At 38.6% G+C, this 11,688-nt stretch overlaps 1 protein-coding gene across 2 annotated transcripts in view; it reads left to right on the forward strand.

Moving 5' to 3' along the window:
• TMX4 (thioredoxin related transmembrane protein 4) overlaps positions 1–11,285 on the forward strand; it is a 64,082-nt gene extending 52,797 nt beyond the window's left edge. Inside the window, exons 9-10 of one of the 2 annotated variants that reach the window (XR_005212981.1) lie at positions 4,505–4,549; positions 11,195–11,264. The gene's annotated coding sequence lies outside the window, so the exon portion shown is untranslated. Of the gene's footprint in view, positions 1–4,504; positions 4,550–11,194 lie in introns of both variants that reach the window. The other variant, XM_037810879.1, reaches the window with a different exon arrangement.
• Positions 11,286–11,688: the final 403 nt, after the last annotated feature.

Genomic DNA, 11,688 nt, shown 5'->3' on the forward strand with positions numbered 1-11,688 from the left:
TGGAGCCTCTAGTCTCCTGACCCTGAGAGAGTAAGAATTAGCTTCTAACAGATCAAAGTGTTCTCTTAAATGGCATAAGATGGGATAGTATCTTTTTCTTCTATGTTTTTTAATATATATATGAAAAAATCTTGGCATTTGTTTTAAAGCTGAAGGTCGGTTCTCTTGCTATGACAAGTTCAACCCCCTCCCCTTGTGATTACAGTACAACCGTAGTGACAGGTTGAAGTCCTAACCACAAGAAACACTTGAGCCCATGGTTATTCATGGGCAGGGAGGACTGCATCATTCATATTTTGCAAACAAAAATGGTGATTTGGAGGCAAACTGAAGGAGAGATCTTAATGTACACTGCCTGAGAGGGTTTTGAGATCAAAGGAATTTTTAAATTGTTGACCTTTAATAGGCTAATGACATAAAGTTCCAAGGAGGAGTTTAGTCTTTAGCATTTCCAAAACTTATCTGACAAGCGATATTTGTGCAACAGAGAATGTTGGCTTAAATCTGACATCTTTCTTAAAAGAACTGAGCTCAGTGGAAAGTAAAAATTAAAAACCGTAAAGAAAATAAACATGACTAGCACTTTGGTTGCCCTGGTAGTGGTGGTAATTGTGGTGGGAGAGGAGAGCCACTGGCTTGGGTCATTAGAGAGTGTTTTGCTGGCCATGTATGTATAGGATGCAGGTCCTTGGCTGTGGGAAGCTGGAAATCCCAGCTACCACCTAGGTGAAACTCAGATCTGCTCACCAGCACATGGAGACTACAGGAAAACTTACCTGTCTTGGCCTGGCTTCACTGATGAAAAGCATAGACTTCCTGAGGTCGATGGGCACGGCCTTAACAGAGCTAGAGTTTACACTATCTTCATAGTCAGCAAATATCCCAAACAAAGAGATCCTGGAGAAAGGAAACCTTAATCCTTTCTGACACGCATACCCTGTCTGGACTTCTAAGGTTCTCCTCACTGCACAATTAGGTCACAGAGTCCAGGGACGTGGTAAGTGCTGAAATGGCCCTGCCAGAATTCTTGGTTGGGAGTTGAGAGGGAGGCCGTGAACACCCATGTATCAAAAGAAATTGTGCCTATTGTGCTTTCTATCTGCTGCCCCCCCCACTTCTGTGTTTTATTCTGGACAGATCAAAATCCCTGCCAGGCACCTCTGACAGGAGGAACTGTATGGCACAGCTGCCTCAGCCAAAATTCATCATTATCCTCTCCATCAACATTGGAGGCAGAGAATGGAGAACTTCCCTGGTAGCCAACATGTCAGATTTTTGTATTCAATTACCCCCTCCCCATGATAATCTCTACTCCTCTCACCCAGCCCTCATTCCTCATATATGAAAGATGATTCAGCTGCTAAACACCCACAGGGCAGAGGTCAAATACTAGATGTTCCACTTCTCCACAATTGAAGGAAACATTGGTCATGTCTAGTCCTCCAAGTTTGACCAGGTTAAGCTGAGGGTGATCACCTCATGGACTTACCCAGGCTGCATTCTTCCAAACCTCCTCTCATCACAGCAAACCTCATCGTACTGGAGGCAAACTGGTGCCCACGTCATCCAAGAAGAGCTATCTCTGCAGGGACCCTGATTGAAATTTGAGTTCTGATTATGCTTACCCAAGAAGACTTCACTAGACTGGAATATCCTGGTCATCACTTACGGTTCCCTAAATCTGCTCAAGGCTTCTGGTGTGAACCCTCAAAATCCATTCTTTCTCCTCAGCATATGTCAGCTTTCCCAACAGGTAGAATTCATGTGGCTCTTGCTTCAGGATCGAAACACAGCAAATCATGGCTTGCTTACTTATGTGCTCCAAGCCTCATTCCATCACTTTTGTCAGGCAGCCCACTAGAGGAATTCTTGTAGCCACTTCTTATGGGTACATCTTTGAGAAGATGTCCAGCACATCAGTGGCAGCTTTTCTGGCTTTACCTTCACATGTCACCCTTGGTGTATCATATTAGATACTAGCACCTATATTTTTGTATCTGTTTCTGTGTCTTTGTATCACTTTAGTGGAATACTCAATAAGTCAAAGTTTTTTGATTTGGCCTGCCTTAGCATAATACTTCCACAAATTTCTTAAGTTTCTGGGAGCTATTAGCCTATTGCAGTGGTTCCGAGGACTGCTCGAATTTGAGTTCCACAGCAGCAGCCAGATCCCTCTGAAATCTCTTCCCTTCCAGTGGAACAGGACAGCAACTTTTGACTGCTCCAAGCAGTACTGACATAGATCTTCTTTCTCCGTCAAGAAAATAATAGAATTTCTTAAGAAATTGGATGCTCATTGAAGCTGTCTTGAACTGTATTGTCCAATTCGCAATTTCACAAGGGGAGTTTAGTTTTCTTTTTTTAAAAAAATCTCAATTTTACTCCATTATACTTGGTATATAAGCCTGCTTTTCAAATTGGAACCATACATTTCCACCAAAATCACAGTTTTCATTTTAGCAAGACCTCAACTGCATTGGCTCTGGCTTTCTGGAGCTATTTCAGGGACCCATTCTTAAGTCCCTACTTCTTTGTTCCATTGTTCCAAGAGTCTGGCCTTCTTAATGAAAATGCAGTTTGGCTGAAGTGATAATTTTATCCAAGGTGCATTGGGTATTACATCACAAATCCAAAGACTTGGAGGGTCACTCCCAAAATGTAACCCATCTAAATCCAGTGACTCTACATGGTCCAGTCTTTCCAGCCAAAGAAACTCAGTTCGGGAGCGTAAATAATTACTTTTATCTCGGGAAAATTAATGAGGACAGTCCAATTCATTATCCACAGTAACATTTCTTAAGAGCTCCATCTCCTTTCTTTTATTCTCTCATTCAACTTTCACTCCTTCCTTACTCTCCATTCTCTTCCCCCACAAATGTCTCCCTGTACTTTTTCTACATGAGCTTTTGCTTTTTACTTCTCCTTTCTCTTTACTTATGTGACTTTACTTTCCTCTTTTCAGAAATAAACCTGTGTTTCCTGCAACAGGTCTTTTTTTGTTGTTGTTTTCCTCTGCCTCATATCCCAGTCTGCTCTGACTTGCATAAAAAGTCTACTTGGGTAGAAGCATGGCCAAAGGCAGAAATGGGACAGAGCTTTGCTATTCCTCTCTGGAGGGAAGGTTTCAACACTCATGTCCATGCTGATAAAATTTGTTGCTTCTAAGGACTGTATTTTTGTCTACCACCTTTCCCTTGTCCCCACTATTTTTTCTCTCTTTGACTCTGATTCTTCAGGTCTCCAACCTAAAACTAGAAATAAGACAATTGTTCTTCATCTCTTCCACAACATTTACTTGCAGCAAGTTTCACATTTGAGTGAAAGGTGTTAGAGTGAGTTCCCAAGTTAGTGATTCAATTCGGGTCTTCCCTGTCTGCCCAGAAGTGCATCAGCCTTGAAGGTGTAAAAAGAGATTCTCGCATTTGCTGCTTCAGCGCAGGAAGAATTTTCCCTCTGTCCCTCCTTCTGTGCCACCATCACAAGTCCTCAACAAAGAGTGTGCAACTGCTAATATATTTGTTTTTCTGTGATTTAATTTTATACGTAACAATCTTTCCAGAGGGCAATTTTCTTCTTAGCATTATAACATTATCTACTCAAGCAAATGGTCCCTCCATCAAGGACAGGATCATTCATCAATTTTCTTTTAGAAAAATGGCTAAAGCTGATGAGAAACTAGAACTTATTCTTACTGTAAAAGTTTGCAAAAATATGGGCCGATTGTCTAGAACACCAACTTTTCTGGTTTAGATAAAATCCAAGAATCAAAGACTTATTCTTGACATAACTAAGAAAATACAGAAAGATGAGAATTTCTTAGAAAATTTTCTAAAATATACACTGCTGTATCATTTGGAAAAGGGAAAACACATACACTGAAGGACTGGAATATGTTTCATTTACAGTAATAGCTATGAAATAATATGTGAAGCCTTCTCAAATCCGATTCCCGTGCCAAGTCAGTATTCTCTGCTTTAACCACAAAATTTACGAATGTATTACATATGTTGCATAACAGTTTTGAAATCCTCAATAAAACTTTTCATCATTTACCTTTAAATTTGAAAATATCTTTGTAAGGCTGAAAAATTGATACTTTGAGCTCTTCTGTTATCAATGCCCAGTTGGAAGTACTGTTTTCCTGCAAGTGAAATAGCTGCTGAGGATACTGTTCTTTGAAATATGTTATGTGAAAATTCAGATTGTTAATTGAGAGGTTTTAATTAGATGGTTGCATGTCACGTGTTGTATAGTGGCAACCTATAAAATGGTAAGAATCTATCTGTGAAGTCAGAACCTTTAGGTTCTACTTTGACTCACTACTTGCAATACTGTGCAAATCGTTTAACCCTTCTGGATGGGACTCTAGACCATTTATATAGCTTTTTGTCTATATTATCATGGCTTTATTTTTCCACCATCTTCATCAATGTAATTTTAATATCCCAGGGAACATTTACCCAAGAAGATAAAATTTGCAAATAATTTTATTTGTTCTTTCTAGGTACTTTCTGAAAGACTCAGCAGACCCAATAGAAAGCATCAAAAGGTAGTTTACAAATCAGTTTGCCTTGTTGTGTTCACAGATCCTAACTATTGTATTGTGATCCCTACCCTGTCCTAACCAAGTCCTGTCCTACTGAAAAACCCACCTTAAATGAGACTTCCAAATCTCAGTACATATTGAGATCTTACTATGTCACTGTCAAGGTAGTGCTCCCCTTTACCACAGTAAGTACTAAACTCAGCTTTGTCTTGTCAATAGGATGTTTTAGTGGTATGTTGGTGAGGCAGCATTGGACATAGCCTCAGTATTTTTGTTTTATTAAACAATGTTGCTGGACTATATCAGTGGTTATCAACTCTGGCAGTATATTGGAATAACTTAGCTTTTAAGCATTATGAATACCAGAATACCACCTGTTCTGGTTTCCTAAAGCTGCTGCTATGCAAAATACCAGAAATGAATTGGCTTTTATAAAGGGGATTTATTAGTTTACAAATTTACAGTTCTAAGGCCATGCAAGTGTCCAAACTAAGGCACCAACAAGAGGATATCTTCACTGAAGAAAGGCCGATGGCATATAGAATACCTCTGTCAGCTGGGAAGGCACGTGGCTTGTGTTTGCTGGTCCTTTGCTCCCAGGTTCTGGTTTCAAAATGGTTTTCTCCAAAATGTCTCTGGGCTTCTGTCTCTCTTAGCTTCTCTCTCTCAGCTTCCACGCATCCTTGCTTGTTCTCCCAGGGCATTTCTAAGCATCTGGGAGTCCTCTTTTAGCTTCTCCGGGGAAACTCTGGGCTTCATCTCTTAGCTTAGCATCTCCAAACATCTTTCTGTCTGCATTTCCAAGCGTCTGGGTCTGTGTTGGCCCCTGAGCTCTCTTAAAGACTCCAGTAAACTATCAAGACCCACCTTGAATGGGTGTAGTCACACCTCCATGGAAATGATCTAATCAGCATGTCCCTCCCACAGTTGGGTGGGTCACATCTGCATGGAAACAACCTAATCAAAAGATTCCACCCATAATAAGTCTTCACCCAAAAGATTGGGTTGAAAGAAGATGGTTTTCCCTGGGGTACAAAACAGGTTCAAACTGGCACACCACCCTAGAAAATTATTCCAGAAACTTTGGGAAAGGCAGGCGTCATGGGGATTCAATTTGTATAGCTGCATGGTGCCCCAGGCTTAGAAGGGCCTAGAGCTTCGTTGAATGCTCTGCTGTTGCTTTTTTTGAGATTCTTAATAATTTATGAACCAGTTGCCCCACATTTTCATTTTGCATAGGACCCTGAATATTTTGTAGCTGGCCCTGCCTTTGGGAGGTAATGCATGAGCATTTTAAAAATCACCAAGTTATTTTACTGTGCAGCCATGGTTAAGGAACACAGGACTAGGGCTTCTCTTTGAACTTTAAAACACAATAATAATATAGCTGGCATTTATATAGTGATTGGATTAACTGCTTTCCATGTATTATCTCATTAATCTCAGAAATGAGATATGAACCCAAGCAGTCTTATTTTACAGGCTGTGCTCTTAATCATTATATTGCCTCTAATAAGTAATTGATTCATTAAGCACATAGCTATTGAAGGTATCTGTATTAGTTTCCTATTGCTGCTGTAATAAATTTCAACAAACTTATTCACTTAAAACAACCCAGATTTATTCTTTTACAGTTCTGGAGGTCAGTAGTCTAAAATGAATCTTAAGGGCTAAAATCAAAATGTTGGTAGAGCTGAGTCCCTTCTGGAGAATCCATTTCTTGCTTCCTCCAGCTTCTAGAGCTGCCAGAATTCCTTGGCTCCTGGATGGTTCCTATCCCTGCTTTCACTGTCACATCGACATCACATTGACCTTGTTGCCTGCCTCTTATAAGGATCCTTGTGATTACATTTAAGGCCCACCCAGAAAATCCAGGATAATCTTCCCATTTATCATCTTCACAGGTTCTGGAGGTTAGGACATGGACAAAGATTTATGGAGGGCCCCTGTTCAGCATCCTATGTGTCGTACCTCATTCTAGGCACTGGAGACTCAGCAGTGAAAAGGAGAGAGGAGCCTGTGATTTCAAGGAGCTTACATTCTTGTAGGGGCACCAATAATACATAAGTAAAAATAAATGGATAAATGATGTAATTCCAGATTTTTGTAAGTACTATGAAAAAAAATAAAGCAGGGTAAAGGGCAGAACTATGGAGAGAGGATGCAATTTTAAAAAGGTGGTCAAGGAGGGCCTCTCTGAGAAAGTGATATGTCAACGTCTATTGAATGAGGAGAAGGAGCCTCCCATAGAAAAATCTAGATGATAAGTATTTCTAAGAGAAGGAAAAGTAATTGTAAAGGCCCTGGGTCTTGAATAAGTTTGATACCTTCAAGCAAAATGAGCAAGGGGGAGATGAAACATCAAGTTTGGGGTTGGATCAGATTATTTAACACCTGGAAGCCCACCTGGGAAGAAGGATGAAGTTTATTCTAAGTGTGATGACAGGCTATTGGAGAGTTGAAACATGGAAGTGATGTGATTTGACTTAAGTTTTAAGTTCATCTCTGGTCATTCGTCCATTTGAGAGGAGGTGGTGGGTTGGACCCAGGTGGTTGAAATAGAAGTGGTGATTAGTGGTGGGAATTGGGACATAATTTAACAGTAGAGCTGATAGGACTTGAGGCTGGATTGGCTGTGGATGGTGCAAAAGAAATAGAAGAATTGGTAATGTGTCCTAGGTTTTTGGTCTGCATGAAAGATGAAATTACTGAATTATGCTACTGTACCCAACAATGAAGACAATTCATTCCGTCTCTTGATCCCAGAGTTGTTCCTATTGGTTTATATGTTTGGGGCAAACCTATAGATATGAGATATGTACCTTTACCTTCATGACCTTGTAGGGAAATTAAAGACCCTTTTCCGTAATTGATTGTGAGTTGAAGTCGGATCATTTTGTAAGACTTCTTAAAGTAGAGCAGTAGTGAAGGGGTGCCTCATTTTAGGAAAGCTGACACCTTTAAATCTAGACATACGAACACACTAATGGGAGATGCTCAGTCACAAATATTCAGTGCTGGTTTTAAGTAGTAATTCTCCTGGCACATATGAACTAGGATATGATTCCTAAAATTTCAGATCAAGCTCAGTATTTCAGGAGTAAGCCACTGCATAAAAAAGGAAGGCATCCCTAAGATGCATTTTCAAATAATATAGCAAAGATGAACAGGATCTTATGTATTCTGCCTCCCTTTGCCAAAGAAGAGATTCAGAGACTGAAAGTGATTAATCAACAAGTTGCAATCTGAATGCTAACTGGATATTTGATGATTTTAAGGAATTTTTGTTAATTTCTAAGTGTGATAATGGTTATACTTTTTTAAAAATGAGCCATTTCTTTTAGAGATACACAAAATGATGCAATGTCTGGAATTTGCTTTAAGATAATCCAGTGGGGATGGGAAAGTTGGGGGAAAGGAATAGAAGACAAGAGTGGTGATGAGTTGATGATTGTGAAGCTGAGTGGTGGTTAAATGGAAGGAGGGTCATTATACTGTTCTCTCTACTTTTAATATGTTTGAAATTTTCCATTAAAAAAAATTTAAAAGAAAGGTGTCCTGTAGTTAATGGCAGTCTGGAGTAGAAACCAGGTCTCAGAATTCTCAGCCAACTACTGTGTTTTCTTTATCAACCTTTCCCAAAGATGTAGTTTACACACACACACACACACACACACACACACACACACACATGTTGAAAGAATTTTCAAAAAGGGGCAAAATCATGACTGACATATAGAACTAAAATTGAATACATGTTAAAGATTTCATTTAACTCATAATCAATAAGGGAACCAGATAGAGGTTACAAACAGTTCAAAGGAGAGGTTGAAAAACAGACACATTTATAAATTAAGACTATAAAAATGAATGTGTAAATGGAGGCAAATCTGATTTTTCCACAAGAGGAAAGAAAAGTCCTTGGGAACCTCTACAGGACAGGACACATTTTCATGTCTATAAACAAGAATTGTTTTGCTTTGCTGTCAATTATCTACAATTTACAAAGTGGTAAAATAGTTCAAAGTGAATGAGATTCTAAACCAGGTAACTGAGAAGGGTGTGATCTGAAACAATCACAGTTTTCCATTGAAGCACATTTTTTTTCCTACACACAGATGCTTTCAGTCAAGGAATATCTGTTGGTGATCCATGGAACCCATTTTGGGAAATACTATAAGTTGCCATTTTTCTGTGAGTGTGCTAATCAAGGGAAATGAAGAAAGCAGATACCAAATAAATTATGTGTCTCCCTAGATGAGGTTGAATTTCAGGTACTGCTCACTTTTTTACGTAGTCAGGTATTTTGTGAACTTGATAAAAGTATCTTCGTTGGTCAGGAAATAATTAATCTGATTGAGCGTTGATTTTTGCAGCACTAGGTACTGACTCCAGATTGAAGGAATCATAAACACATGTTTTATTGTTGCTTAGAAATATTGGTCAAAAATAATCTGCCTATATGACCATAATTTTTATGCCCATCATTTTCTATTTCCTGTGCTTTTTGAACCTGTCATTTGAGAAATCGTTTCCTGTACTTTGAAAATGATGCCTTCTCCTTTCTGGAAAATGTTGATGTATATCAATACTGAAATCTCATTAACAGACACTTTCCTGTTACTGAGAGCTGAAGGGGCAGAATAATTTGTGTGATCCATATCCAAATGTTTTCTGGAAAATCTTATTATGATAAAAGGTCTGGGAACTGTGGAGTTGGTAGGTTCCCAACATGGTCTAATTGAGGAAGAGATAAATGTGGAGACCCAGAAGGAGAAGAGGTAGAAGCTGGTATGCCAAGGACTTCTGAAAAAACACCAGAGACTGATTTGTTGATACTGTTTTCAGAAGTGACAGAAGAGTCACTTAACACCAGAGGCCACAGGACAAGTGTCTTAGATATTAACTTAAAAACTACTAGAGGTGGAGAATGTGAAGATGGAGTTGTCCAATTGTCTTTCTGTTCGAATTTCACCATTCTCCTTTCACTTTCCCTACCTTGTTAATGATTTTTTTCTCATTGTCAAGGAGTCAGAGGATATTTAAACACATGTGTGTTTCACCTGGAGTTATTCCACAGTGGGTAAAGCATGGCTTAGTAAGGATAAGAGCCATGAGGTTTCATTATAACATTGTCTCCTTCTAACTTGGAAAGAAAGCCAGCTATGAAAAAAATCCTTGATTTGTGTTTTTACTGAAAGGGTGGCCCATTTCTGGGACTTTACAGAGTTTTAAGGAATTGAACACCTGAAAAATTGCCTATTTTTATTTTCTTTATTGAGCTGACTAGTCTACTTCACACAGATGCTGCCCAGAAGTTCAAAAGCATACTTTGTTTTCCTGACTATAATGAGGCTATTGGCATGAGGTAAATTTATAAGAATGTACAGACCCTTGTGAATATTCTGTAATTCATCATCAAGGAGAGAGCTGGGAGAGCAAAAGATTCAATAGATTTAAAAGAGTCTGTCTTTGAACTTGACAGCCACTGAATGGGATCACTGGGGAAAAGGCCCATCACTTGGGAGAAAATTGCATTACTCTGCCTTGGCTGTGAGGCTTAATGTCCATGTGGGTGCTGGGGTTCAGGGTTGGAATGTGATATCTTATCTCTATCTTCTTTGTACAGAGCAGAATAAATTTTCCTTTGGGATTTCAAAAGGCCAAGTGACCTGGCTTAGTGGTTGATTATATATTTTATCTATTCCCAATCTAAGAAACGATAATGTCCTCCAGTTTTTGGACACGTAGTTTTTTGGGTTTTTAAAAATTTTTGTTATTTTTTATTTTTTTAATCTTTTTTCTTTTTTTATCTTTTATCTTTTTAATTTTTCTTTTGTTTTTTGTTTTTTTTTTTCTATTTTTCTTTTTGTTTTCTTTTGTTTTTTTTCCTTTTTTTTTTTTTAGACATAGTTTTAAAATAGTATTTTACAAGGACACCTGAAAGGAAAAAATCATTCTACTCTTGTGGCATCAGATGCTACAGTTGGACACTAGAATGTTCTCAGAATTTCTGTTCAGCCCTCATTGATAGTATTTAATTATATTAGAAAACTGCAGTTGATAAGAGCCAGAAAAGGATCCTGAAATCAAGGTTTTTCTTTTAATTTTGAGTGTCAAAATCACAGAACATATGTACATATACATGTTTATGCCAATAAATAAAACAAGAACAAATATTTTAAGTGGATTTTCTGAAACTGTACCTACCGAGACTAATTTCAAGCACTTCTAATACCTCTAGTCCTCTAGATACTGTATTAACATTTAACTGTCAGTTAACCAGACATTGCTGCTTATATTATAAGGTAAGTTGCAATTTCATACATTTGTATTTATATAAAGTCATATATATTATATATTTGTATGTTAGTGTATATGTGTGTGTGTGTATGTGTATATATAATATGTTATGTATCTTATTACTACCTCATTACATCCTTTCCTGGGCATTCCCATGAGCTGAGGACTGGTTCAGTGAGGAACTGTGTTTTGACGGTAGTAAAAGACACCCCAATTATAAAGAACTTAAGAAAGAGATCTAGGGTTTATGAGGCACAAGAAGCCAGGGGGCAGTGGGTTGGAGCTGGCATGGCAGTTTTGTGGGTCTCTGGACTGAGGCTTTTCTTTCTGCTCTGCCATCCTTAGCTCTGGCATCCGTCTTCAGGCCACCTCCTAGTCTCAAGATGGCTGTGGAAGCTTTCTGCATTCCAGGCAGAAATGCAGAGAAGGTGGGAAGGGCAAAGCATGGACCTCCCAAGTAAGTCAGCCCCCACAGAGGATTATTTAGAGCGGTGGGCCATGGGGACAAGGTGGGAGGTGGAGAGTAAGGTTTACATTTTTTACACCTAAAACACATCCTGGTTGGACATCATATTATACTAATATGAAATTTAACCATGATTTCTGTTTCCCAGGATGCAACAATAAAATACATGAAATATCCTTGTACCTATGTTTAATATTCGTTTTTTAAGAATAATTGGTAATATACTAATATTAGAGTTACCAGTGGAGAATGAAGCTGAAGTACACCCTACACAGACCAGAGCAGTGGTTCTAGTTTTTCTCCACTAAAGAATGGGGCTCTCACTTATTATTCCCATCCCCCCTCATTCCATTTGGACCCAATATTTCTAAAG

Source organism: Choloepus didactylus, chromosome 19 (assembly GCF_015220235.1).
Source record: "Choloepus didactylus isolate mChoDid1 chromosome 19, mChoDid1.pri, whole genome shotgun sequence".
NCBI classification, from domain to species: Eukaryota; Metazoa; Chordata; class Mammalia; order Pilosa; family Megalonychidae; genus Choloepus; species Choloepus didactylus.